Raw genomic sequence first — 5679 nt, forward strand, 5'->3', positions numbered from 1 at the left:
GAGAAGGTAAATTTGCTTTGACGGATGAATAATCTGAGGGTATTTCATAATTCTCCAAGGAGGACCACAAAATCACATGTTTCGAAACATTTTGGAAAAATATGCCGCATTTTTTCATGACACCATGTCAAAGTGCACATTATTCACAAGGAAATTCTAACTGTTGGAAAAACTGTGGTTGCCAGGAGGCCCATCATTACCATGTGTTCGGAGATAATCCTGTTTCTCAGAAATATTGGACTCAGTGCTACAGATAGTTTTTAACATCACTGTCACACTTGATTTCAGAACTATTTACTAAGACCTTAAAACTCCTGCCATGGACACACTCAATGGAGTATACTCCTGACAGCAGCGAAAAAGGCCTTCACAAAAAAATGGATGACACAAACTGCACCTACAATAAAGGACTGGACTGAAATGGACACATTTGACGGACTTCGGAAAAGGTGAGGGAAAATCCACAGTAGAAAATCTTTCAATCTTGTGAGTTTTGGAAAGTTACTGTTATGTTTGTGATGTGTTTATGGAAACATTTTGACATTTTGAGGCTCATCTGGAGCATACACCATGTAATTTACATGATATATCTTGGATTGAAAAACGTTATTCTTTTCATTCTGTTTTGGCCAGTAACAGCTACTGAATATTGACTCAGCTCATGCCATTTAGTTAAACTGGGCAACTGCACTCAACATACTATTCAAAACCAATTATAAGCAATTATACCTGAAACGTCCACTTTACAAAAAACTGGCAGCTTGTTTCTCTTTTGTATGTTTTAACTTGAATTAAAAAAAGCTAATTTAGCATTGATTGGAGTCCATAATAAAGAACCGTAATTGTCTGTGTAGTAAAATAATATACAACTCATCATACTGTACTGCCCAAGCCAATCCATCTCCTCTCCTTCCTTGTCCGGCCCACTGACTGAATGACCTTAAAAGGACCTGCTGAGGCCTTTGCGTTGGGCCACCAGCACCTGACTCCAGGGCCTGATTTATGAACGTTTTGTTCCAAACAGAGCAGTGGCAAACTGCGCATTATTGATATCTGCTAAGTGTCCTGAAGAGTGATAATGTTGTCCGGGCGGCAGCTGTTCACCCAGCTTCTGGCAGGTGGAGAAATCAATGGCAAGATGCACCCTTCAGATGAGAGTAACAGATGAGCTGAGCACTGTAATGGAAAGATGCTTATCTAGGCTTGGGCATGGAGCTGCTAAAGACAGTTGGTGTAGGTGCGCAGGGCACTTTTTAGGATTATTTTATATACTTGTATCCAAACTAGGCCGGTATCAAATAATAATTCTGGGGACTAAGTGGAGAGTAAGTGTGGATCTGAGAGGTAAAACTGTGCCAGTTTAAAGCATGGCTAAGATTATTATGTACAAAATTGCATCCATAATATATAATACGCTGACATTATGCAAAAAGCACCATTAACTTTATCAGAATGAAGTGTGTTCATCCTCCTGAGACCAGGACAATGGATGTTTGACCACTGTAATGCACATTGAGTTACTTCTAATGTCTCTTATATTCTGCATGTCACTTCACAAAGTGCTGATGGGCATCAGAGTGGTAACGAAATGTTAATGACTTTTAAAAATGGCCGACATCCAAGCAAGTACAGCTTGAGTTTTTATGAAAAGTAAGAGAACTATTTATATTCAAAACAAAAATGTAAGGCAGTTTTTGAATTCATTCCATAGGGATGATGTAATAAGTGTTCTGAAACCATGATTACTTTCACTTAGAAAATCACTAATTAGTTGATTGTACACTGTAGTGCACATCAGGACTTAAAACGTCTTAGTTTTGAAAAAATCTTGGCTGAAGTTTAGTAAAAAAAAGAAAAATGTTGTTTTTAAATGTATTTTTAGCACCACATTTATTCAGCAACCTTCTTTCAAGTACAACACAGCTTTCTGTTGAATACTAAATTGTATCATGGTTATAATGTTTGGAGAGCTGTGTTATATTTTTTGCTGTTCATCATGAACAATGTATTTGTAATTCTTCAGTTGTTCTCGGGCCCAACAAAAGAAGGTTGAATTCTGTTAAGTGAACAGATGTGAATATTGTTTGATCACTCATCCAAGTAACTTTAGTTCAGCTAATTAAACCAGTCCCTTACCAGATCTGCCTCAGAACTGAACAAACTACTTGAACTGAACAAATTACTTGGATAAGTGATGAAACGTATTCACTTTTGTCCAGGTGACAACAATTTGCTCCATGAATGACATTCCAAAAATGTGTTAGCAAACCTGAAATTCAATAGTCAGCTTCTTCTTCATAAAATACAGTACATTTATTTTGGCTTGGGACTAGCTAAAAAAAATATCTATATGATTCAATAAATCACAATGACCTTAAAAAAGACACACACTGCTTTATAGTTCCTTCCAATACAGTCAACACACTGCTGTAATATAGCCATTTCAGATCTGGTTTGACTGGTTTTCCCGCACACGTGAAATGCATCTCCTTACTGAACTCCTTTTCACTTTTTCATCAGCTTGCATCACCATAGTGTCACGTATCATCCAATGGTGCATCAAAGACTCAGGGCAACGCTGGTCCCTGTCTGCACACGTAAGCACCACCATCTAACTCTACTGCTCCTTTATACTATTATGGTTAGCGATGCTGTTCTTGTGTTATCTGCGAGCCACCCAAGGGCCTTTGGCTTCTTTGTCTCGGCCTGCCCCGCCAACTTTTCCATGCAAAAGATATGGTTAAGTCAAATGGTTAACACAGTTTATATCGTACATGTTTTCTTTGCTGCGTGTCTCGTCCTCTCTCCCCTGCTGCTTTGCAAATGGACTATTCTTGTAGCTTCAAGTCTGAGGGGAAGCAAGGAGAGTGCAGTGATGGCAGGCAACTGTGAAATATGCATGTGTGTTTGTGTGTGAGCGAGAGGGGCAACAAAATAAAGACGGAGGGGTATGAGATTTTAAAAGCAACCTGGGAATAGGAGGATAACAATCAAGCATAACAACATACGAATTGACAGGTTATGTAAATAATAGGATAATCTCACAGGGCACCTGTTAGTGATACATTTACAGGTTTATAAATTTACTCCCTCTCTTTCTCTCTCTTCTTCTTTTATATGTATATACGGTATAGCGAAAAAACACCAACCGCCATTAAAAGTAAGACAACATGTGCCACAACAGCACAACATGTGCAGTCAAACACAGGACACTCTTGCTGTGTGGCGAGCAACTCGAGCAAACTGTTAGTCAGTCAGGTTTTGATCCCAAATTAGATCTGAATATTCTATTCTATTAAGAGGACGTTTCCTTCCAAAACACTATTTGTCAGAGGTCCACATTAGGTGCCCTCAGCTCCATCTAATGAAGTTACATATTTCTTGTTCTTTCAGGCATATTCTCCTCTCTGATTCCTAAAATAGTCTCCTGTTCATTAATAAAGCATGTCCCTGCTGTGCATCGCAGCACTTTCAGTTTGCAGACCAGAGGGGTGCTTCAGAGCTCCACCGACACAAGTGGATTCATACTAAGCCCCCTGGTTTGTAATAGAACACTAATTTCCTCCAGTTTGCGCGTTTCCTCTCCATTACGCTCATAAAGCACATTAAATATTGAACACACAGTAATCCCACTACAAATCATTCTGTCAGTGCTGTCATGTTGCCTCATCTTGTGTGTTTTTTTTGGTCGTCCAGCCTAGTCTATTTTACTGCTGAGCGAGCATCAATAACAGGCATTTAAACAGTAACCATGACGATGCCATGACAACAGTGATGGAATTTGTTAGGGCTCAGCTGAATGGCCGAGGGTGAACCTGAGCAACCTCACGTCTGGGAGTCTGAATGGCCAGTCTCAACACCAGCTCTTTCTCAGATGCTCCAAGTGCCTGGAAATGTAAGCTCAGCCCTGATGGTGAGCAGCATTTAGTGTGCGCGCTGCAAAGCCTCTGTACAGAACTGTGGTGCATACTTCATTGGATGCTCTGAGTATTTTCATGCACAATTAGGGTTTTAGCCAATTGAAAAAAAATCTACAAACTAAGTATTGACTCTATGCAATTAACATAGAAATAAGAAATGTGTAAAAATAAGATACATGCAAAATAATACACCATGTAAGATAAAATGGTCTAAGCTACATTTACAAAGCATGTGGAATTAACTACTTTTTTCCTTCTTTTGTCCAAATCAATGTTAATATTATGACAAAATCTATGTCTAACTTAAAAGCGGCTCACATACAAAATTGATCATTCAGTTGTAAATACTTGTGATTGCTTATTGCACCATCTTACTACAGTGCTTACTTACTGGAGTGTTTTCTTGACGAATACATGAGGAATCATTTGTGTGTTCTTCCTCCCATAAGTTCTCTTAATTAAACCTTGAGACTCCAGAGCAGAGCTGCGAGAGCACGTCACGACTGTCATGGCTGCCGCATGAGCCCAGCTGCCTCCAGCTGTTGTACATTAAGCAAAGTGCAGAAGGAGGATTTGGTTGAGCCAGTTATGGGATAACTCAATAACATTACTCTGTTAGGGGCTGCCTTGAGCTCTTTATTTGATAATGCATCATGGTTTTAGCCCACACCGTGCGATCTAATTCACCCGTGCAGTCGTGAACTCATAAGCTGCTTACAGTGGCCCGTGTTAAGTTTATGGACCATTATGATTGGCCTTTACTTCGTATATGAAAACAGTGAGGACACAGCGCTTTTACACTGATAGAAATTGTTCGTTTGATCTTGTTCCTTCATAACATTACTTTGACCAAAAGCTTTGTCTTAAAGCTTATTTGGTCTTGGGTCTCACTTATCACCTGTGAGGATGAGTCTGTACGTTTCGTTGTTGGTTCTCTCTATACTCTAAACGGGATGCAGCGGTGGAAAATGCTTGCAGTTTCATGCAAGAGGTTATTGACAGTAATAGACTTGGACGTGACAGCTGCAGTAGGACAGGTGAGTGTTTGACATCACCCACTTTCAAGTTCAAGTGTCACTGTTTTTGCACCCTTTCCCACTATGATCATCAGTCAACACACCAACACAGAGTTGTGCAAATCTTTTAATTTATCATCATCATCATCATCATCATCATCATCATCATCATCATCATCATCATCATCATCATCATCATCATCATCATCATCATCATCATCATCCTCATCCTCATCATCATCATCATCATCATCATCATCATCATCATCATCACTACAATGACAGTAACAGGCTCCTTACCTCCAGTGAAAACAGTGCTCCTGTTGCCTATAGAAGCAGGGCTTAATCTACACACATTTATTCTCTTTGTTCTATTTTTGCTGTAAATAAGAGCGCAGGTAAAAGCAGTGTATGTTTTCAAGGCACTTCAATAGTCCTTTTGTAGCCAAATAGATGCGTGTTGTGTGCAGCCTGAAAAGTAAGAACAACAAGAACACACAATACTCATTCATAGTTTAAATTTGGAGATTTGCTAAATATTTATTTGTGTATTTCTATGTCCTTTCTGATGACATCTGAAGTCCGTTTAACTCTGCTTTGGGTCAAGGAGGTGTTCACTGGGTCCCTTCTTGGTCCTTATGGCAGTGCTCTGACACCTGCCTCTCTGCTTGACTCACTCCTGGCTTGTTAGGCTGCACCCAAGTGTGTTCCTTCTCAATAGAAGCGTATAAATACCTTTTACA

Source organism: Eucyclogobius newberryi, unplaced genomic scaffold (assembly GCF_026437365.1).
Source record: "Eucyclogobius newberryi isolate DKJ021-1_F unplaced genomic scaffold, fEucNew1.0.hap1 SCAF_21, whole genome shotgun sequence".
NCBI lineage: Eukaryota > Metazoa > Chordata > Actinopteri > Gobiiformes > Gobiidae > Eucyclogobius > Eucyclogobius newberryi.